Source organism: Musa acuminata, chromosome BXJ1-7 (genome assembly GCF_036884655.1).
Source record: "Musa acuminata AAA Group cultivar baxijiao chromosome BXJ1-7, Cavendish_Baxijiao_AAA, whole genome shotgun sequence".
NCBI lineage: Eukaryota > Viridiplantae > Streptophyta > Magnoliopsida > Zingiberales > Musaceae > Musa > Musa acuminata.
The window spans coordinates 14,236,218-14,260,414 of NC_088333.1; the positions used below are offsets into that span (position 1 = coordinate 14,236,218).

General features: G+C 35.5%; 1 pseudogene; it reads right to left on the reverse strand.

Annotated features, from left to right (window-relative positions):
* Positions 1-659: 659 nt before the first annotated feature.
* Positions 660-5,458, reverse strand: LOC103991974 (cinnamoyl-CoA reductase 1-like; annotated as a pseudogene).
* Between the last annotated feature and the right edge of the window lie 18,739 nt (positions 5,459-24,197).

Below are 24,197 nucleotides of genomic sequence, written 5' to 3' on the forward strand. Positions count from 1 at the left end.
GAGAAAAGCAACATTCATCCTATCTCAACCTTTGTTCATCTTTCCAAAACGAATATAAACAAAAAGAGATTCGAAGAAACAATTAGGAAAAGAAATACGAGAAAGTTGGACTTAACCATATAGTCACCGTGAAGTTCAAGGTGCACCAAAAAAAAAAAAGAAAACTTACAAAATCTACGAAGAATTACAAACAAAAAATTTAAAAATTTTAATATCAACAACCTAACTCTTAATAATATTATAGTTTGTAATACTGTAATGTACCGTTGAGTACAAGCGATATATCGATACATCTTAATGTATCGTATATCGATATGCTCAGTATAGCTCAGAACGTATCATACTGACAACTAATTGGTATATTGATATGGTACGATATTCATAACCTTGAATAATATAGTACTTAATTACTACTTCCTTACAGGTATATTGCATTGTTCTAACTTTTGTGCAATTCCTTAAAAGTATATAAATCAGCTATGTCTTTTCATTCTTTGAAGATGAGAGATATCAAGGGAGCTTAGTTATTCGTGGCATAGATGACTAAGAAACAGTAGTTCATTAAATTCTATCTTTCCCTTCTAATTCTTATGTTAACCCCACAAAATATTGGTTCCCCATATGTGGATCCAATACATCAATTAAGCCTCGGCCTAATGCTATGAACCGAAGCACTCAAAACTGGACCCAATACATTTGATCATTGGGCTTCCTTGAGGTCCAGGCCTAACCTCAGTAATCCAGCTGTAGAAGCTATTGGGGAGATCACCCTTCTCTTGGAGGCTCTGCTCTTCACGGTGTCGAAGAGACTGCGACTCACCGGCATGAACCCCACGCCGAGCTCCTTCAGCCTTTGGTTCGAGAACTTGTATGGCTGTTTGCGGGGATGGATTCGAGCTCGTTTGAGCACCTGCACCGTCGCCAGCCACCATCAACACTAAGCATCAAACATATATGCGACAGACACACCATCAACCGCGCAGAGAGAGAAAGATTGGCCTACTCGTCGGGCACCGGATACTGGGGGAAGAGCCCGGCGAGGATGCGGACCAGGTCCTCTCGGTGGAGCACTCGATCGGCGCAGAGAAAGCGCTTCCCGGCGGCGCCTTCCGCCTCCTCGTACACTAGCGCGTGGGCTTCCGCGACGTCCAGCACGTCGGCGTACCCCTGCACTGCGTTCGCGTACTTCCTGGCCGAGCAGTCCAGATACTTCATTACGTGCATGGCGCTGGCGTTCAGCGTCGGCTGCAGCAGCGGGCCCAGAACCAACACCGGGATCACCACCGCCAGCTCGATCCCTCTCTCCACCGCCGTCTGTCGAGGCTTCCCGCTCTGCTGCCGGTTTCGCGTAGCAGTACCGGTTGTGCGTGCGCCAACATCAGGTACATACTACTAAAATATAATCTAAAACAAATTTAGTTGTCATCAGTATTGGAGCAATTTGATACAGATAAGAAGTTGAAGATTTAGATAGATGATGAATATGGATTGTTTTATCCAAATTGACTAAATAAGGACGAGGAGATTTGTTAAGCCTGAGTTGGGTTGTTAGGCTAAATAACTTAATACTTTTATCTTTTTGGTTACTATAAATAATACGTGCTTTGGATGAGTTAATCTTCTTTTTTTTCTTTTTATTATCTTCTCCTTGAACTTGTACAAAAAAAGTTAACAAATATAATATCAAAACCAAATATTAAGAAGATCAATAAAAATATGTCGATTAAAAAAAAAGATAGACCAATATAAATATTTAGGTAAAATTTCAAAACATAATTTTCAAATTGAAGATAGATCATAAGAAGGACTAAATGAAAAATACAAAAATCATATCTCGAGGAAAAGGTTAAAATAGAAGTCGTGAATGATCTAACACTCAAAAGAAGGAAAAAAAATCGATCAAATGAAAATTAGAGAAACTATAATGTAGGTAATAAAAAAATCTATTAATGTTTTTATTATAAAAAAAATTAGACATATTAAAAAAATACTGGTATAAAAATAAAAATTCAAATATTCTTATCTACTTTTACTATAAAAAATATTATCAACTTGAAAAAGATTGTTAGAACAAAAATCAAGCAAATTATGATGAAAAAATAATGATAAAAAAGATTTTAAATTTTTTTTAATTTATAGCATATGTTAAAGGTCTATTTAGTGATATGATGTTTATTCTTGATTACTGCATCAATTATCTAAAAAAAATAGATTTAAAATATTCTTCATGCTAGTCATAGGTGCCCAACAAGCCAATCACGTAAGTGATAGCACGAGTGACTTGACACAAAATTTTTTTACTTATTATATTTTGACATTTATCACTTTATATTAACTATTGCATATATGTATCTATATATTGTGATGTGCAATGGGAATAGGATCGTGATGAGATCACGATAATGAGATCGATTCACCTTTAAACGCAAATCCTAAAGAATCCCGGTCATAGGTTATTTGAGAGGGACATCGTGATAACTGAATGTGCTGTATACCTATCCATATGATGGATGCAACTAGTCTTATAGCTGCTCATGTGGGGATACTAAGGATACAGTATAGGTGCTCATTGGAGAATAAGTTCACTGATTGATCCGCTTAAGGAATGCTGGATGATTGATGATGCCTTATTGTCAGCCAACGATTCTATAGTACTAGTAGTATATCTAGTCCTTAGACTTGAGACATCAATGATATCCTGTATGAGTGCTCCATTATTTGATACCAGACTTATACGTTTGGATGTCCCAAATCTAATACAGTTGGTCATTACGAGTGACAGTCGACGATAGAGGATCATCCACTCTTGGCATAATGAGAAGAATATCCCATGTGTTCTTGCTCAAACAAATCCCTAGTTAGAGTCATTCGGATTGAGAGAGAAAAAGTTCTCTAGGAGAATCCGATTAGAACGAGACTCAAGAAGAAACCGTATCAGTCTGATAGCACCATGCCCGATATACGATATCTGAGATATTAGATGGATGAGAGACTATAGGTATACAACAACTTAGGACAGACAGGTCCAATGGATTGGTTCCCCTGTATCGTTTGGGGACTACGGCGTTGTGGCCTAGTACATCCGTAGTCGATGAGTCGAGTGAATTATTATAGAGATAATAATTTACTAAGTTAGAAGGTGTTTTGATAGGTATGACTCACGGTCAACTCGATATTGGGCCTAAAGGTTCATACACATATGGTAAGCATTGCAATGAGTAGAGGTTCAGATATGAGATATCCGTCGGAGCCCCTATCTTATTGGATATCCAATAAGCCCTTGAATTATTGGATCCCATGGATGAGATCCAATAAGAGCCCAAGAGAGATTATTGGATAGAGATCCACTAATCTAAAAGGTTTGGGTAATTGGATACAAATCCAATACCCACTAGGGGAGGATCCAATAGAATTTGAGGAACGTCATCGTAGCACTACTGTGTGGATCACCGCTAGAGAGAAGGACGCTTGATCTCCTTCACAATCTATTCTATACGTAATTTGTTTCACGGATTTTTGTGCACCAATCTTCACATAATGACGAATATTTTTTTGGGAAATTGAGGATTTTGTTTTTCTTGTTCTTCTACTGCGCATGTGATGTTGCCCCCAAGATTTCCCAACACTTCATCCTTTTCTCACTATTATTTTTTATAATAATTTACTTGATTTTTTTTCAATATTTTTTTTTTCGATGGCTATAATTTTTACAATGAAAGTAAAGAAGAACATTTCAATTTTTAATTTTGTACTAGTAATCTTTTTCAACTTATCTAAATTTTTTATAATAAAAATATTGACGGATTTTTTTTGTCACCTTTATCGAAGTTCCTCTAACTCTTATTTGATCAACCTCAACCTCTCCCTTAAGATCTTATTTTTTGATTTTTTTATTCTTTTTTCGATCTATTTTTATTTGAAGAGTATGTTTTGAAGTTTTATATGAAGATTTATTTATTTTCTATTTACAAACTAAAAACGAGCTCATTAATTCATCAACAAACAATGTATTTATAACTTTAACTTTTTCTATAACAAAAGAAAGCATATTAAATTTTAGAGATGATTGGGTAAAAATTTTTCTACTGCTATTTGATCTTTTAGGTTTTAACCGTAAAATCTCATTTGGCTCACAATAGAAAAGGCTTTTGAAAAAAAATAGTAATAGATTTAAAATCATCCCCTAAGAGTTTCGAATTTATATTGAAGAAAATGAGGTTTTAAAAGTTTTACCTTGTTTATACCTCTAAACATATATTTTAATATTTTTCAAAGTTTCTATTAATATCTATAGCATAGCATATTGAGAGCTCTTATTATAACATAATTCGAAGAAATAGGTACTTATTTATTACTTATGCATATTGAAAGCCCTTGCATCTTTCTGCGTATTCCCAGATCTCTTTGATCTTTAGTAATATTAAGATCTTATGAAATAAATAAAGTTTTCATTTCAATGATTGAAAACTAATAATTCCTACGTTTGAAGATGGAAAAAAGTTGATTAGAAACACTTACTCCACATATTATCTTTTTCTTTTTTTTTTCTTTTTGGATTTACTAGTCTCCCCTTCTTTTTCAATTAAAGTACTCCTACTGGTCTATTTTAACTAAGCTCAAAGACAACACTTATTTGACCACAACTTTAAAGAGAAAAAAGAAGATAACAGAAGAAACAAAAAATACTTTCAATCTGTAATACCTTCCAAGAACTATGTATTTATAGTAGTAAAAGGATAAATTATAAGTCATCCATAGCCCAATAAACCTCCTCATCCTCATCCACGCGCCACCCATACATTTATCTTAGTTTAAATCTTTTTAGTACATCTAATTCTAACTATTTGAATTAATTTTACATCTAATTTTAATTATTTAAATTAATTTTATCGACAACATCAGCGGAGCCATTCGGGTGGGTCCATTGCGACTGCACCGATGGAGGAGGTAAACACCACACGCGGACGGTGCCGGCATCGGCCGCTGCCTCGAAGACGTACCTGGTTCCCGAAACAGCTGGCTCCACCATTTGCTTCTGATCAGATTCATTCAAGTTGCAGTAACAGGTAAGCATGAAGCGAAGAGATGGATGAAGAGTTCGACATCCGGATCATACGGGATCATCTGTGACGGCAGAAGCAGTGTGGAAGACGCCCTGACAACCATCGATGGCTTCACGTAGAGCAGCGAAGTCGAGAAGGTCGGCCTTGCATAGGATCAGCCGCTCCGCTGCGCCTTTCATCGCTTTGAGGTGCGCGTTCTTCGGATCATCTGATCGACAAACAATGGAATATTGGATGATAGGAAGTTCCGACGAAGGGAAAAGACAGGAGTACTCCATGCATGTAGCAGTAGTTACCGCACCTGGATTTCTCACTGTTCCCTTCACAGTGTAACCTTTCTCCAAGAGGAGCTTCACCCACCAGGAGGCGATGAAGATGAGTGAAGATTCGACCATCCATGGCGACAGGTACGCCAGGGTGTGACGTACACGATTCGACCATCCATGGCGACAGGTACGCTAGCATCGACGAGAAGAGAGGAAGATGAGTGAAGTATCTGGGAATATGTGAACATAATGATAAAGAGTATGTGTACGAGAGGGAGAGAATACATAATACTTCGTATTTATATATGTTTGAAAGGAAGAATTTTACTCAATAGAGGAGATCTTGGCTGTTGAGGTTGTTATCGCGGGAGATCTTGATTGTTATCATGCCCCTGTACCATATACTTTTGTGATGCCGATCTTGGATTGATGTGATGAAAGTGATTTACGGGTGAGAGGCTTCGTGAGAGAATCCACTAGTTGATCAGCTGTATGTATGTGAAAAATACGTAGTTGATATCTAACAACTTGTTCTCGCACAAAGTGAAAGTCGATGGCGATGTGTCGCATAAGTAGAATACCGGATTGGCGCATAGATAAGTGGCTTCGACATTGTCACAATATATTGTAGGAGTAGAGTTGATGTTAATGCCAAGTTCCTTGAGGAGATTCATGACCCAAATGAGTTCTACAACAACGGTGGCAATGACATGGTATTCAGCTTCAGTTGTAGAACGTGCAACTGTCTTTTGCTTCTTAGAACTCCAACTTATTAGATTAGGTCCAAGGAAGAGAATATACCCCGATGTGGATGTTATCTTTTGCTTCTTGGAACTCCAACTTATTGGATTAGGTCCAAGGAAGAGACTATACCCCAATGTGGATGTTTTGTCATCAAAATTTCATACCCAATCAGCATCAGCAAAGACATGGAGATGAAGGGAGGAGTGTTTGCAAAAAAAAGAGATCATGATTGATACTTCCATGAAGATATCGCAATATTCGTTTGACTACAGACCAATGCATAGTACATGTTCGATGCATAAATTAGGATAATTTATTAACAGCAAATGAGATATCTAGACAGGTGAGAGATAAGTACTATAAAGAGCCAAGGATTTGACGGTATTGAGTTGGGTCTGCAGCAGGGGTTCCATCACATAGTTTGAGCTACTCGCTAGTAGACAAAGGTGTTGTAACTGCCTTTGCATCTTGTATGTTTGTTTTAGATAATATATCTTGAATATACTTTCATTGTGATAGGAAGAGTCCGAAAGATGTGTATGTTGCTTCTACTCCCAAAAAACAGTTTAAGGTTCCTAGATCTTTAAGGGAGAATCGATCTACTAAATGCTTGAGGAATGCCTTGATTTCTATAGGATTATTGTCTATCATAATAATATTATCCACATATACCAGAAGATATAATATATTGCCACTTTGGTGATGAAGAAATAAGGAGGTATCAGACTTAGAGTTGAAGCCAATTGATGCCAAAAACGAGCCAAGTTCGGTGTACCAAGCTCTTGGAGCATGACGAAGTCCATAAATAACTTTTTGTAGTTTACAAACATGCTTTGGATATTGAGGGTGGATGAAGCCAGGAGGCTACTGTATTAAGATATCGTCAGTTAGGATCCCCCGTAGAAAGGCATTGTTAACGTCGAGCTGACGTAAATGCCAACCTTTTGAGATGACCAAACTTAGAATAAGTCGGATTGTTGTGGGTTTAACAATAGGGCTGAATGTCTCTGTGAAGTCAACACCAGGTCCTTAATGAAACCCTTTGGCCACTAGACGCACTTTATATCTGGCCATGGATCCATCTGGGTTACGTTTAATTCGAAAGACCCACTTACACCCGATGATGTTTTGTGTGGGATGAGAGGATACAAGGGTCCATATAGAATTATGGATAAGTACATCATATTCTTCACATATGGCTTTATGCCAGTATGAAGATTTTTAGGCTTGAGTAATTGTAGTAGGTTCAGTGGTCTCTAACGAGGATGTTGTGATGGTATGTAGGTCAAGGATTTGTCATGGTTTAAAGACACCACTTTTGGAGCATGTTATCATTGGATGTCTAGGGGCAATAGAGTATGTTATAGGTATGAGCGGTGGAGGGGCATATATTAGGATAGGCTAAGAGACTTTAGTGTCATTAGTCCCAAAAAAAGATAAATGTAGTGATTGTGATTCCAAGGGAATGCTTTCAATCATAGGGAAACTTTGTGAAAAAGGGAGAGGCACAATGGAGGGGGTGAGGAGCTGTTGCACCGAGAGAAGGAGAGAATGTGGAACGAGAAGTACTGGATGATATTATGGGAGACTCAGTTGATGGGACTGATGGCATACTCTAGTGATATATATGTGATGGAGTAGGTCGCACAGTAGGAGACTCAGAGTTGTGAAACGGAAAGGTAGTCTCTATAAAAATAACATGACGGGACGTAAAGATTTTTCGAGATTGAGGTTCATATCATCAAAAGGTATTATGGTCAAAGGAGTATCCAATGAAAACGTAAGATTTAGATTTTGATGTTAATTTATATGAGGCATAGGGACGAAGCCATGGATAACATAAATATCCAAACACTGAGTTTTTGAAGATTTGGGGATTTGTAAAATAATTTTTCAAATGATGACTTATACTCAAGGATGGGAGTGAGCATACGATTAATGAGGTAGATAATAGCTTGAAATGCTGTAGTCCAAAAAATTAGTGGCATAGAGGCTTGGTGTAGGAGTGTGAGATCAGTTTCAACTATATGTATATATTTACGTTCAGTAGAGCCGATGAGTTGAGGAGTGTGTGGAGGTGACTTGAGGTATTATATACCACAAGCAGATAGGCATGATGTGAGGGCTTGATAATCACCGCCACCATCAGAGTAAACATATTTAATTTTTGACTGAAAAAAGTTCTCGACCAATCTACGAAAGTTGGTAAAGACTATTGAAACTTTAGATTTATGGTGAAGAGGGTATAACTATGTGTATTTGATGAAATAGTTTACGAAAATAATATAAAATCTGAATTTGTCAAAGGAAGTGATTGGAGCGGGGCCCCAAACATCAGTGTAAATAACCTCAAGGGGTTTAGAGCAAGATATGGAGGATTTTCTAAAGGGAAGTCTATGACTTTTATTTCTTAAACAAGTATCACAATAAGTTATGATATTATTGGTTGTAAGCGTAGGAAGATAATAACGGGAAAACAATTTTTGCTGAATAAAAGTTGAGGGATGACCAAGACGATGATGCCACACATCAGTTGGAGCTATGACCGAAGAGTAGGTAGTGGGCTGGGTGATTTATGGATTTGATGACCACTCGTAAATGTTGTCTTTACTTTGGCCTCAGACCAAAGATGCTCCCGTGCTCAAATCCTTGACAAGAAAGGAGTTAGGAAAGAATTCAATTGATGTATGATTCTGTTTGCAGAATTGAGAAACAGAGATGAGGTTTCGGTTGATGTGGGGTGCACACAAAACATAGTCATTGTGGAACCAGTATAAGTAATAGGGAGTTCGTTACCGTCACTGATGATAATGTCTTCGTTTCCACCATAGTCATTGTGGATGGACAAGTTTTGTAAATCAAAGATGATGTGATGAGATGCGCTAGAGTCCATAATCCAATTTTGATAACCAGTAGTTGGAGTAGCTGTAAGATTTTCTTGAGGCCAATGCGACGGAGGAGGAAGTCTAGGTCGAGTTCTACAGACTTTTGTAGAGTGGCCAACTTTGTTACATAGCTGGTAGACAACTCTTTGTTGATTTGTATGATCATGACACCAGGGTTGAGGATAATTGAAGTAGCCACCTTGATGATTATAATTGAAATTTTTTGGAGGTTGAGGAGGGGAGATTTGTTTAGAGCCCACAAGTTCAGGAGGTATACTGGCCAAACCTTTGTTGATAGTTTTGTTGTATCGGTTCTATTCTTATTAGATTTTTGACTGACTTGAGCTGTGATGAATGTTCCTAGCAACTTATCCTCATGCTTGAGATATATCTCATAGTTAGTCAACTTGTTATAGAGTTCTTCAAAGGACACTAGTGAATCACGTGCCCGTATTGCTGCTATCAATTCCTTGTACTCGTTGCTTAGGTCATTGAGAATATAGGCAGTAACTTCTTCATCACTAAGGGAATGACATATCAAGGTTAAGTTATTGATGATAATCCTTATGTTGTGTATATAATCAGCAACAATGCTTTCCTCTTGTTTTATCTTCATGAGACTAGACAAGAGACTAAGCATGTGAGTGCGAGAACGATTGACCATGGTGGTTTGTAACTTGTATCAAACTTCGGTAGCAGTGTCACATGAAAAAATGAGTAGGGTGAGGGATCCAACGACCGAGGCTTGAATAACTTGAAGGATGAGACGATCCTGGCGTAACCATAGTTTATGGTCCGGATTTGGAACTGGACTGGGTGCGCCTGAGATGTTGAGCATTGCCAGTTGACAACGATGAGAGCTCTAATACCATGATAGAAATAAAATATAAAAAAGAAGATTGCATTGATTGAAACAATATACAATACTCCATATTTATACATGTTTGGAAGGGAGAATTTTCCTCGGTCGAGGATGATGTTTTTTAATAGATTTATAATATCTCATTGACTATTGTTAAGATTGTAATCATGGAACAACATTCAATTCCATATCCTCGAATAAATTAATGCTTCAACAACTTGGACCATACTGGTTTAGATTGTAGTTTAGCTATGTCTATGTTTAACTTGATGTGTTAATGTAAGGAACCATGAACCAAAGTCTTTCCTTATTTATATCATGGTGCAAACAAAGGCATGAGGAACAGCAATGCATTTGATCTGCTCATCTTTGGCAGCCTCCCTGACAAAATAAATGAATCTGAAGTTTCACGAAGAATTAGTGTTTCTTAAATAGCGTTTCCACTATTTATTTTTTTTACAGGATGGCGCTCCATTATTAAGTTTTATCATATGATATCTTTTTTTATCATAAATATTAATATTATTTTTATTTTTAAAAATATTTTAAATTGATTTAAATCAATAAACTAATTTGGATCAAACCTCCTCCCTGTTCTCTTCCTACTCCATCATCTCCTTCTCCTTCTCCTTCTCTCTCTATAGATTCTCCTTCTCCTTCTCCTTCTCCCACTCTACCTCTGTCTCCTTCTCCTCCTCTACTTCCTCATGATTTCCTCCTCCTCCACCTCTATCTCCTCTCACTTTATCTCCTCCACCGCTTTCTTCCCCTACCTCTCCTCCTCCTTTTCTTCTCATCTTCATCTTTTGTTTTATACTCCTCCACTGCTCCCTCCTACTCCATATCTTCCTCTTCAGAGTTTACCTTACAAGTCCTATTATATTTGAATTACACTTATTCACATATGCTATTAAGAAATATATTAATTTTTATATAAAATTATTCTAAATATATCGTAAAATAAAAAATAGTATAATTTTTGTTATAATCATATTCCTAGTAGAAATCTAAAAGTTTTGATAATTGATTATTTTAAAATTATTTATTAAAAAAATATTAATTTTAAAATAGATTAGGTGATTGAGTTTAACTTAGTTCAATTTCAAGTACAAGTAGACTAATATAGAAAATAAAAAATAAGAAATGTAAGATTTTATGATTAATTTTATGATAAATTTAGGATAATTTTATATGAAAATTAATTTTTTTAGATATATTTTGTGAATGATTGTAACCTGATTGTAACTCAAGTGTAATGACTTTTCAAAGTAATCTAAGATAAATTTTATACTAAAATTAATATATTTTTAAGATAATATTTTAGTTTTATGATGAATATAGGATATTTTTATGTAAAAATTAATATTTTTTTACTATATTTTTTAAATGATTGTAACTCAACTATAATAATTTTTCTAGATATATTATATGATGGAAGAGGAGGAGGGGAGGGGAGGGAAGGAGCAATGGTGAAGTAGAAGAAGACAAAAAGAGGGATGCAAAGAGGAGGTGACAGAAAAGGAGGAGAAAGGATAGGGAGAGAAGGTGACAGAAGAGGAGGCAAAAAAAAAAAAAGGAGAAAACTAAGGAGGAGGAATGATAGGTGGATAAGGCGATAAAAGGGAAGGTGGAGAAGAAGGCCAAAGGGGAGAGGAAGGAGGTGGAAGAGTGGGAGAAGGAGATAATGGAGGTGGAGGGGGAGACAAAAGGGAAGGTGGAGGAGAAGGCCAAAGGGGAGAGGAAGGAGGTGGAAGAGTGGGAGAAGGAGATAATGGAGGTGAAGGGGGAGACAAAAGGGAAGGTGGAGGAGAAGGCCAATGGGGAGAGGAAGGAGGTGGAAGAGTGGGAGAAGGAGATAATGGAGGTGAAGGGGGAGACAGAGAAGATAAAGGTGGACTGGGAGGAGACCGAGGGGAGAATAACGAAAGGGAGGAAGATAATATGAAGAGAGAGAATAAGGAGGAGCAGACTTAGGGGTGGGGTTAGAAGAGGAGGAGGAAAAAAGATATCCATTAAAAAAAAAAAGAATCATATTATTTTAATAATAAAAAAAATATGAATTCACAACCCATTGATAGTGGAAAATTAATAGTGGATATCATATTATTTTAATAATAATAAAAAAAACATCACGTAATAAAAACTAATAGTGGAAAAAAAAAAAGAAAAAAAGAAATAGGTGGGGCACTATTTGATAAATTGTATAATATTTTGGATAACCTGTCTCAAGCCTCACATGCAAAGTTTCATTTGTCTTAAAAAATAATATAAAATCTATTAGATATGAGCATATGATATTACATCAATCTAATCGACAGGATCTGATCCTATAGGGTTAATGACATACACTAATGAGGATATTGAATCGATCCCATGAGATTGAGTTATAAGACAGCTTTAATGAGATAGCAACAAAGTTATTATTTTATAACCATACTCTTGAGGTTTGAGGCATGATTTCACAACCCATTGATGCTTAAATTATATATATAATTATTTCTGACACTTACCATAACCTTAATACAATAGTCACCTATCACTTTATAGACTTAATACACTTTTTTAATTTTGACACTCGATCAAATCTTCTAAATTCTTATTTAAGTATTAAAGTAATCTTAATACCTCAATTAAGACGAATTTGAAAATGAACCTAGATTGACTCCAAACCCCAGCATATAGAACAATTATAATATATTATAATATTATAAATTATGATTTAGAATAAATGGAGATCTTACCCTGTTTTCTTTCACAAAATGTGTGCATGTATATTCCGAAGAATCGGGTGAAAATTGAGTGATGGTCCTCCCAAATAAGTTTTAATACGACCAATATAAGAGTCATTCCATTACAATTACAGTATATGTGTACACTTATGATGACTGAGACCATGCACAAGTGATTTGTCTTGTAGTACCCCCAAAGAGATAAAGAGATGGTGCCATGTTTCTGGTGGGTCACAACACAGAGGTAAAAAGTCTTGTTCATTTTGACCGCTAATGAAGACCAATAGTAACTTTCTTATTTTGTTGACCGACGAGTCTAGAAAATTTAAGAAAGGATAATTTGACAACCCAATAAAGATAATAAAATAAAAAAATAAAAGAGATAAGGACATCAGATTTACATGGTTCGATCAATTCGACAACCCTAGGAAAATATTTCTAGTCATAAAACATCTGAAACTACTAAATAAGAAAAGTTCAAACTATAAGCCTAAACTATTTTAATTAAGTATTAACTTGATATAAATTAAATTTAAAATAAATCATTAGGTTTTTCTTGTGATGCATCTGGCTTCAAAGCCTAAGCCCTTATTTATAGTTGCAATAGGAGATAATAAGCTTGATTTTCCCGATGTGGGACTACGTGGGAATTGTCAAACTAACAAATCTCCACCTTGGCATGTCCCAACATTGATAATTAACAAAACTTGCTCCACCTTCTTCACAAAAGCCTCAATGCCCCAACGGGCAATCACTAATAATGAACACCAACCAAGTCCAAGCACTGCTTGAACTTGTAAACCGGAAGAGGCTTCGTAAGCATATCAGCTCGATTGTCCTTTGTACGAATTTTCTAAACAAGGACCTGTTAGGATCGGAGCGGCATTCAGAGGGGGGGGTGAATTAGTGCAGCGGTGAAGTGCGATAAACTTTTCACGATTTAAACACTTTTCGGAAACTTCGTACGATAAAAGCAACGTTTTCGTTTAAAACCGTTTTGATTGCATTTTAACTTGAAGAGATAAGTAAGACAGAGACAAAGCAGTATAGCATTAAAGTGCAAATGGTTTGCAGTAATATAAATGACAATAAGTAAATGCAAACCAGAGATCACGCCGATTTTACAGTGGTTCGATCAAATGACCTACATCCACTTGCGAGGCCCCTCTTCGATGAGGCTCCCACCTTCCACTAGCAAATCTCTTGAAAGGGAAGGGTAAATACCCCTCTTACAACTTTTACAAGCGGTTCACTCTCTTACAGTTTTTCAACAAGAAAGAAGGAGGTGAACACTAGCAAATTGAAAACAAGACTATCTAAGACTTTTCTAGGGCCTTTCTCTCAAACAATTGCTGCTCAAAAAGTTGTGATCTCAGTTGAGATTTGAGGGGTATTTATAGGCCTTAAGAGGATTCAAATTTGGGCTCCAAAATTTGAATTCTCTTGGAGTTCCTAATGTTGGCGGTGCCACCGCCTGTCAGTTTCTGACCCTGATAGTGCTGGGCGGTGCCATCGCCTACAGTGTTTTTAGCCCACTAGTTGGGCTTCAATCTTGGCTCAAACTAGTCCGAACTCGGGCCCAATTGGCCCATACTTGGGTTATAGGATTAATACATAATCCTAACCCTAATTAACATGCTAACTATGAATTTAAAGATATTTTATAAGCTATTACAAAGTCCATAAGTCAAGACTTCTTCCGACGAGCTTCCGGCGAACTTTCGGCGGTCTTTCGATAAACTCTCGGAAACCATTCTGCGGAATCCCAGCAAGCTCTTAAACTTCACGATTTGATCTTGGCGAGTTCCAACGAGCTTCTTCGGCAAGCTCCGATCTCTCTCGGCGAGCTCCGCGAACTTCCCACTAACCTTTCGGTGAGCTTCCAAAAAACCCTTCGGCAAGCTCCCTACTCATTCTCGGCTAGTTCCGGCAGCATTCCCGACGAACCTTCAGACTTCCGTCGAACTCTCGAACTCCCAATGAATCCTTCGCGCTTGACTCCGCACTTTGTTTCGCTTTATGTCTTTCTCATTATCATAGTTATTCCTGCACACACAAACTAAAACTCTACTCCGATCTAGACAATTATTACAACGCGAATTGACATTCCGTTACCCAGCACGTCATTGGTTGGTGCTTCGTCCGATTCTTCAGCGCATCGTCCTCTCTTGCGGCTTGTTGCCCAATCGGCGATTGACCTCCGCAACCCTGATATCCTTGGCGCAATTCCGCTCTCCTTGGCCCGATGCCCGACGTCCGAAGCCTTCTGCCGTCTAATATCCTGACGTGATCTCCTCCGGTGCAATGTCAATTCCTCCTACGTTAACTATCTAATCCTGATCGAGTAGACCTGAATCACTCAAAATGCAGTTTAAATTATAAACACATATCAAGTGGTTTCATCATCAAAATATGAGATTCAACAGTGGTATCTCGAATAAAATGAAACTTCACATCGATGTTTTTCATCCTCTCATGATACATCTAGTCTTTAGTCAAATGAATAGCACTTTGACTATCACAGTAAATTGTAGTAACACCTTGATGCAGACATAATTCACCGAACAAACCTCTTAACCATAAAACTTCTTTGATCGCCTCTATCACTGTCATATATTCTGTCTCTATAGTAGATAAAGCCATGATAGGTTGTAAGGAAGCTTTTTAACTAACTACATAATCGCTATTGCAAAAAACATAGCTTGTCAAAGATCTTCGTTTATCAAGATCTGCAGCATAATCAGAGTCGACGAAACCAACTAAAGTGTCACGATTTTTTTTAAACTCCAAACAAGCATAGCATATGAAGTCCATTGCAAGTATTTGAGAATCTACTTTATAGCCTGCCAATGTGTTTTACCCGAGTGAGACATGTATTTGCTAACCACATTGATTTCTTGTGAAATATCTGGACGAGTACAAACCATTATATACATAATACTATCGATGGCACTGGAATATGGAACTTGCACCATATATTCTTCCTCTTCAACTGACTATAGTGACTAAGTAGTAGATAGTTGAAAATGGCTAGCAAGAGGAGTACTAACTAGCTTAGCGTTTTTCATGCCAAACCTCTCCAAGACTTTCTCGAGGTAATTTTTCTAGGTCAGAAATAATTTTCCAACTCCTCGTTCTCTTTTGATCTCCATGCCAAGAATTTTCTTAGGTGCTCCCAAATCTTTCATTTCAAATTTACTACTCAGTTGCATTTTCAAAGCGTGAATTTTTGACAAATTCTTAGCTACAATAAGCATGTCATCAACATAAAGCAATAAATATATAAAAGAGTCATCAGTTAACTTTCGGAAGTAGACACAACTATCATACATGCTCCTCGTGTAACCATGACCCAACATAAAAGAATCAAACCTCTTATACCACTGTCTTGAAGACTGCTTCAATCCGTACAAGGATTTCTTTAACAAGCAAATATGATCTTCCTTACCATCAACTTCAAATCCATGAGGTTGCTTTATGTAAATTTGTTCTTTAAGTTCACCATGTAAGAAAGCTGTCTTAACATCATGTTGCTCCAATTCCAAATCATACATGGTAACTAAAGCAAGCAAAACACGAATAGAGCTATGTTTAACAACAGGTGAAAATACATCATTAAAATCAACACCATGTACCTAACTATAGCCCTTTGCAACAAATCGTGCTTTGTACCTTGCATCTTTAACCCTTGGAATACCTTCCTTCCTTTTGAAGACCTATTTGCATCCAACAATTTTCTTACCCGAAGACGGCTTCATAAGATCCCAAATCCTATTATAATAGAGTGATTCAATTTTTTCATTCATCGCAATCCACCACTTAGCGGAATTATCACAAGAAACTGCATCTAAGTAGGTAGTAGGCTCACCAACTTCATTTGTTTCTTCTGCAACAAACAAAGTATATGTAACCAAATTTACATATATTTGTGGTGGTCGAATATCTCTCTGTGGTCTATCATTGGCTATGAAATATTGCTCTTCCTTTGTATCATCTTCGTTAGTAGACTCGGGACCATCTACTGGCATTCTTTGAGTAGAAGAGTTTGACTGAAAAGAATCAGAACTACCAATCTCAACCTCCACCTGCTTCTACGCACTATCATTTGTACAATTAGTAGATTCCTCTTTGAAAGATAACATAGACAATTTATCAAAAGTAACATCTCTATTGATTATAAATTTTGGGGATTTGGGATCAGAACACTATCCTTTCACCCCAGAAGCATACCCAAGGAAAATATATTTTTTAGCTCGGGCTCTAATTTTTCTTCATTTACATGCATGTATGCTGAACACCTAAAAATTTTTAAATCAGAGTAATCAGCAGGAGAACCTGACCAAACTTCCTTCGAAATTTTAAAATTAAGTGCTACAGAAGGAGTGTGGATGACAATGTAACAACACATATTAATCGCCTCTGCCCAAAAGTCCTATGTCAACCCTGCATTTGAAATCATACACCTTGCTCTCTCCAAGAGTATTCTGTTCATACGTTCGGTCACACCATTTTGTTGAGGCATCATCCTAACAGTGCGATGCCGAACAATTCCTTCTTTTTTGCAGAATTCATCAAAGTCACCTTCATAAAATTCCATGTCATTATCTGTTCGAAGCCGCTTAATCTATTTACATGTTTGCTTCTCAATCAAAGCCTTTCATTGTTTAAAGGTTAGAAAAATATCATTTTTATATTTCAAAAAATAAAATTAAACTTTCCTAGAATAATCGTCAATGAAAGTCAACATATACCTAGCTTCACCCTTAGACTGAACACGAGTTAGACCCCAAATGTCTGAATAAATATAGTCAAGAGTACCTTTCATTTTGTGAACTACCGAAGAATTAAAGCTGACTCTTTTCTGCTTTCCAAAAATGTAGTGTTCACAGAAATCCAGTGGCCCAGTACTCTATCCGCAAAGAAAACCCATTTTGCAAAATATACTTAAACCTTTTTCGCTCATATAACCCAAACGTATATGTCATAATTTGATGATGTTAGAATCAAACAATGATGATGACGAGACTGCAACCGAGCCTATGATAGTAGTTTCCTGCAAAATATACAAGCTACCAAACCTACAAGCTTTCATAACAACAAAGGCACTTCTAGAAACTTTTATAACTCCACCTTTAGTTGCATATTTACACTCAAGAGCTTCTAGGGTGCCTAAAAAGATGAGATCCTTTTTTAAATCATGAACATGTCTAACATTAGTGAGAGTCCTCACAATATCATCATGCATTTTAATTCGGATTATGCCTCTACCAACATCACATGTGACATTATTTCCTATCAAAATAATTTCACCATTACAAGATTCATATGTGAAAAACAAATCTCTATTGGGACACATGTGATAAGAACAACCCGAATCTAAAATTCATTCATTTTTAGACCTCATCCTATCATCAGTAGTAAAGAAAATATTTTCAATATTCTCATTGGCTACTACACTAGCTTCAGCGGACTCAGTAGTTTTTTCAATATTTTTTTCTTTTTTAATTTATTTTGTAATTTAAAGCAATCAGCCTTAATGTGCCCTATTTTATGACAATATTTGTACTCCAAATTTCTATGTCTAGATTTAAATCTACTACTATCAAATTCCCTTTTATCCATTCTATCCCTGACAACCAGACCCAGCTTGATTCCCTCTACTTTCCCTAGTGATATCCCTGTTTATCTGCTTCTTAGATTTTAGTACAGATTTAATTTCCTAATACGAAATTATTATTTTTTTCATAAATCATAGTATCACAGAAATACTTAAAGGATTAGGGAAGAGAGCACAAAAGTAACAAGCCTTATCCTCGTCATCAATTTTTGCATATAGATATACCTTCAATCATCCGAAGCATATACAAACTCTACTTCAAGCAGAAACGATTCTCCACCGTCCTCTTCATATATAAGGCTTTAAGCTTGTCCTACATGCTCGTAGTCGTAGTCTCCGTAGCTACCTCCTGTAAAACCTCGTTAGAGAGATTTAAAATAATGTTTGATCTTTCTTATCCATACCCGCAAGATCTTCCTTTGACGTATCATCTAGAATGTTCTCAGCTCCTTGTAGTACCAAATCAACTCTATCTTGAACTAGAATGGCCTCCATCTTGAGCTGTCATATGCTGAAGTTGACATTTCTATCAAATTTCTCAACAATAATCTTTGTTATTGTCATCATTGCCAAAAAATCCCGAAACCAAGCTCTGATACCAGTTTGTTAGAGTTTTCCCTAGGAAATTTATCAAAGGATAATTTGACAACCCAATAAAGATAATAAAGCAGAAAAATAAATAAAGATAATAAAGCAGAAAAATAAAAAAAGATAATAAAGCAAAAAAATAAAAAAGACAAGGACACCATATTTATGTGGTTTAGTCAATTGACCTACGTCCACAGACGGAGGAAGAGCAAAACCTATGCCTTTATTTATAGTTGCAATAGTAGATAACAAACTTAATTTTCCCAATGTGGGACTATGTGGGACTTGCCAAACTAATAGACCCTTTCGCAGGATAAGAAACCAAGCTTTAGAGAGATGAATACAAGGAATAGAAGACCAAAAGAATATGATTTGTGTTTCATGATATGTAGGATAGCGATATCTCCGTAGATTCTATTATATATATAATAAATATAAAAGGTAGATCTTACGCTATCTCCATACAATGGTTTTAGTTGTCAAAAAATCATTGGAAAGGATAATGGACATCAAAAGATTATAAATTGATAAGAATATTTAGTTTTACATTGATCGATGAGTAGAAAAAATCAAGGGTTTATAAGTCCGTTGGGTCACCCTTACCCTCAAAAAAGTCTTTTGAAATTCATGAGTTTTAAAAAAATAAAATTATGCGGGCATGATCAGAGTAAACAATTCCTTGTAAGTCTATAGGGTCACACTAACGATGATCAAATGCAACTTATCAAATTGCTCCTAGAAGAAAGATCATGAGCCCTTAGCTCTCCTAAGCGGTGCCATCCTCAAAGATGTTTTTGGAACTCACGAGTTATGAAAGGATAAAATCGTGGGCATATTAAAAATAAATAATTTCTTACGAGCCTATGATATTGTACCAATAACATACATAGACTTATGAGATAGAGGATAAGAATTGTCAGAAATTCAAAACTGTCATCAACTTATAAATCTTTAAAATTGTTGATCTCTTAACTTCTCATATCTTAAATAAAACTCTCAAATTGATATCTTGTCCTTGTGGCATTTCTTTAATATTTTTTATATAAGAAAATAAATAATATAAATAATATCATTTAGTAAAAGAAAAAAAAAGAAAAAAAGACAAAACCTAATCATGCAATCACATAAAGTTTTACTTAGAAACCATGACTTCAAAAGTACTCCAAAATATTAAGTCCCAATATCAGATACAACTACACGAGGACAAACAGTACCATCAGTGACATGGGCACTATCTGGTAGGTTCAGTGGATTCGGACCGACGTTTCCACATCAGTTATTGAGTGGATTGTTGGCTCTCAACTTATGCTAAGAACTTGACTGACAACCATTGCATCCAACAAAAGGAAGAGAATGTTTGCGTAAGGCCTAGGATAATATTATTATATGTTAAAGGTGTTCAAAACATACAATTAAATTAGTATTTTTTTTAGGGTTTAAGCTCATGAGATTATTGATCAGCCAATTTAGAATATTTATTCATGGAATATGGTGTTTCATTATATAACCAATCAAAAATACATATCAAATGGATTGGTAAATTGTTTAGGCTTTCTTTCCTTCTAATTGCTATCGTTACACTAATTTTTGTGCATTGCCTTGGGGAAATAATTCAGTATCACTCAAAAGATCCCGATAGGTTAATGAACCCAAAAACAGAAGGAAATTGTCCCTTAAGACAATGATAATTCCTTCAAAGGTATTCCCTCACAAGTTTACTCATGTATATGTTGTCCCTACAGTAATTTGCTTCCAAAACCTTGGCTTCTGAAAAGGAGAAAACCCTAAGAAGAAAGAACTGCAGTCAGCAATTCATGCAGTGTTCTCCATTTATGTGACCATCCACAGACCTCACTCATGGAGAAGGCAAGCTACTGACAGCAGCTTTAGATTGACAATATCAAGATCTGCTTGGGCTTGTTTGTTTTGTTGATTGAATCTGACCGCAACTGCATTGGCTAATTCTTCTTCACCATTGTTATGCTAGATGACTCTGTGCTTTCTTCTGTTGCTTTATATCGTTTTCTCATTGTCTATGAAATCCGGGAAACACAATACAAGGAATTCCATTTCATCAGTGACTGCCAAATAACCTTTTTTTTTTGTTTTTTCTGAACATGCAGTCATCATAATGTTTCAGTAGTACTCAATGGCATAGAGTTGCTGCGGTTCCTCATCTTGAATCTTCTCTCGGTGGAAGGTCAGGGTTCAACCATCTTCCTCCACGAGATGCTAATCTTTTCATCGTTACGTGCATCTCAATCTCAAAGTGCATTGCATATATCATATAAGAGACTTTGATCCGTTGAAAGAGGAGAGTAGAAGTATAAATATCATAATTATATTACTATTATATAAAAATTTTAATTTCAAAAATTAAAATTAAATAAGGATAGATCAAATATATGATGTGTACATTTCGATGTTATTTAAAATTTTTTTATTAGATCTACAAGTGTATCGTCGTCAGATTTGAAAGCTACAACGATGTTAATATACAAGTAGCACTAGACTCATCATCTTTATTCTTTTTATGAATCTTTTTATTATTCATAAGATCGTTAAGAGTGATTGAATAGAGGATAAGAGAGATTTAGACTAGATATATAATCTCAATAAATAATAGTTCATCTCTAGGAGATTTTATTATTTTATATGTGAGAGCGGAAGGTCTGGATGATACTCGAGAGATTTTTTTTTCATAATCAAAATCTAGTTAAATTTATAACTCGAGAGATTTTTTTTATAATCAAAATCTAGTTAAGTTTATAATATATCTTATCTAATTAAATAGAATCTCATAATTTAATATAGATAATATTTTTTAAAAATATATTACTGTTGAGCTATAACTTGTAAATGGATATGACATGACATGAAAGGAGAATGTATTCTGTCTTTTGGTTCTTGTCTGGCATGAAGCCATAGCCACAGAAACACCTGATTGGAACTAGAAATGGCCTTTTGTGCAATAATTTTAGACCTCTCAGAATCAAAGAAGTGGAATCTGATGTCCAAAAAAATTGATGGTTGGAAATGGCTCATGATTTCAAACAACTGGAACTGAGAGAGATTTCTGATGACTGTATGCACTATCTATCTATCTATCTATCTATCTGACTCAACAGCTTACATTATTAAGTTCAATGTTCAGAAACCTATTCTTGCAAAAACGAAGATTATTTTCTTATTTTGTTAAATATAATATAAAATAGAAGTAGCATTTTGCATATATTAAATAATAAAATATAACCAACTAAAGGTGTAGAAAATATAACTCTAAAATATATAAAATGAAAGTAACTTATTCAGAATAAATTAATGCAAAATCCACTTAAAAATTGGTAACTTAGTCTTCCACATTCTTTTTACATATTCAACTGTTTTTTATGGGCAAAACTCACACAAGAAGGCAAAGATATTAGTAATTAGACCTATTCATTATTACATTTATAACACATTCGATATGAAAAAATTAGCATGAATTTAGTACAAAGTATATAAATTAATAAGAAGTTTAATTATTTTATTTCCTAGTTGTTAACAGTAAAGCATATAGTCTGATCATAGATGTGACAACAAATAATACCTAGTTAATCATTCCTAGTTGTTAACGATTAATGGGTTGGTTGTGGCAATTATTGGAATATATGAAAGGTTGGTTTGAGGTTTTTTCTTTCTTTCTTTTTATCAAAAAGGGAGAATCTAAAAAGAGCAAATTGTGAAATATAAAGCAAGGAAAATTGATGAACTTGATAATATATTCTTGTGTGTGCCCTTTCACTTTGCTCCTAGATTCTCCTATCAATCAATGAAACCTCCATGTTATTTCATTAGATTAATAGGGTGTGCAATTAGCCCTAGAATAGGATTTGGGCACATGAAATTTCATCTCCAATTTTGACACCACAACATTTCATATGGTCATATAATGAGAAGTAGCTATGCAGGCTAGTACTCTATAAAAATGACTCAGTATCATTACAAAAGGTCATCTTTTCTTATTTTATCCATACCACTTTTGAAGGATAAGATACTCCTCTTGGTCAAGAATTGTGCCACCTACAGAAGAATCAAAGACTTGTGAGCTTAACTTATACTACCAAATTTGAAGCCAATCTTAAAATTATGGTGCTTAGTCTGGTCAGTAGTTGTTGGCTTGACATTGGCCATGCAATTTTTTAATAGTCCAATTTGTGAAATTTGAAATTTTTAGACCACTTCATATTCACTAAAGATACAATACTTCATTAACTGTGCTAATCTTGTTACTCATGATCTTTATATAGAAAATTTAGGGTGAAGATAAAATAAATTAACTAATTTTTTTTTAAAATAATGTTGTACATTACAAGTTGGGTTGGAGGAGTTTCTAAAAAAAAAGTATGAGGATACCCTCTTCTTATTTTGTAAGAAGAAAGTGTCTCTCTTGAGCTCCATCCAATGACATACAAATTAATTAGGGGAGAACAGTTTTAGGATGTATGCCACATTACTATAATTAGAAAATAATAAGCTACTTAACTAGTATCATATTTAGTATTTATTACACTATTTATGTCTAAAGAATTGCTCTAAATTAAAAGCTCATTTGACTTCTTGAAAAAAAGTAATATCTATTAAAAAAAATCATTTTAATGTGATCTTTTCTAGACCTGATCATATAAGGATGTCAATTTACAAGAAGATGACATCCCAAAAGGAACTTTGATAATTGACACCATCTAATTTTTAGTTGGTGTCAAGATGGACCCTACTCTCTCCCCTCCCTATAATTGGTTCAAATTGAACATTAGAAAGAATCTTTTTGTATTAGGTCCACCAACATGCCCAATTATTACTAAATTATGTTATCTTATCCTACTATTTTCACTATAATTAAGCACAAAATAAAAATAATGTGATCAATTAAGAGCATTAGCTTCTCGATTGTAAACTTCCCAATGACGAATGGTGTTTGTCCTCGTCGATTGCATTGCCTACGAACAAACGATGAAACCCGTGAGAATTTCTTGTGAGATCACTATGATTCCACAGAGAAAGGTATGCACAGCGACAAAATGGTTGAATATTACCTGCTCGCAAGGTGTTCGATGAAATATATTGGATAGCTCCATTTGACCTTGGAGTTAGTTGAGACTCACGAGCGCCGTGAACAATGCTTTGGACCGAGCTGCTTTCTTCCGCTATGCCTCTACCTATAGTTCATAGATCCGCTATCAATTCGATGTTGAGTCATATATTTACGAGGTGCAAAATGCATGCAACAACATGGCAAATTATTAATATTCTCATTATCACGTAGAATCAAATAGGTATTTGTATTCCGACGATAGTTTACATTATGATCTTTTTACCTGCACATATCACAAGTATATCAATTAATTTTTACATATGCATGTCCACTACTTCCCACAGCATCCCATACCATGCGTCAAGCATC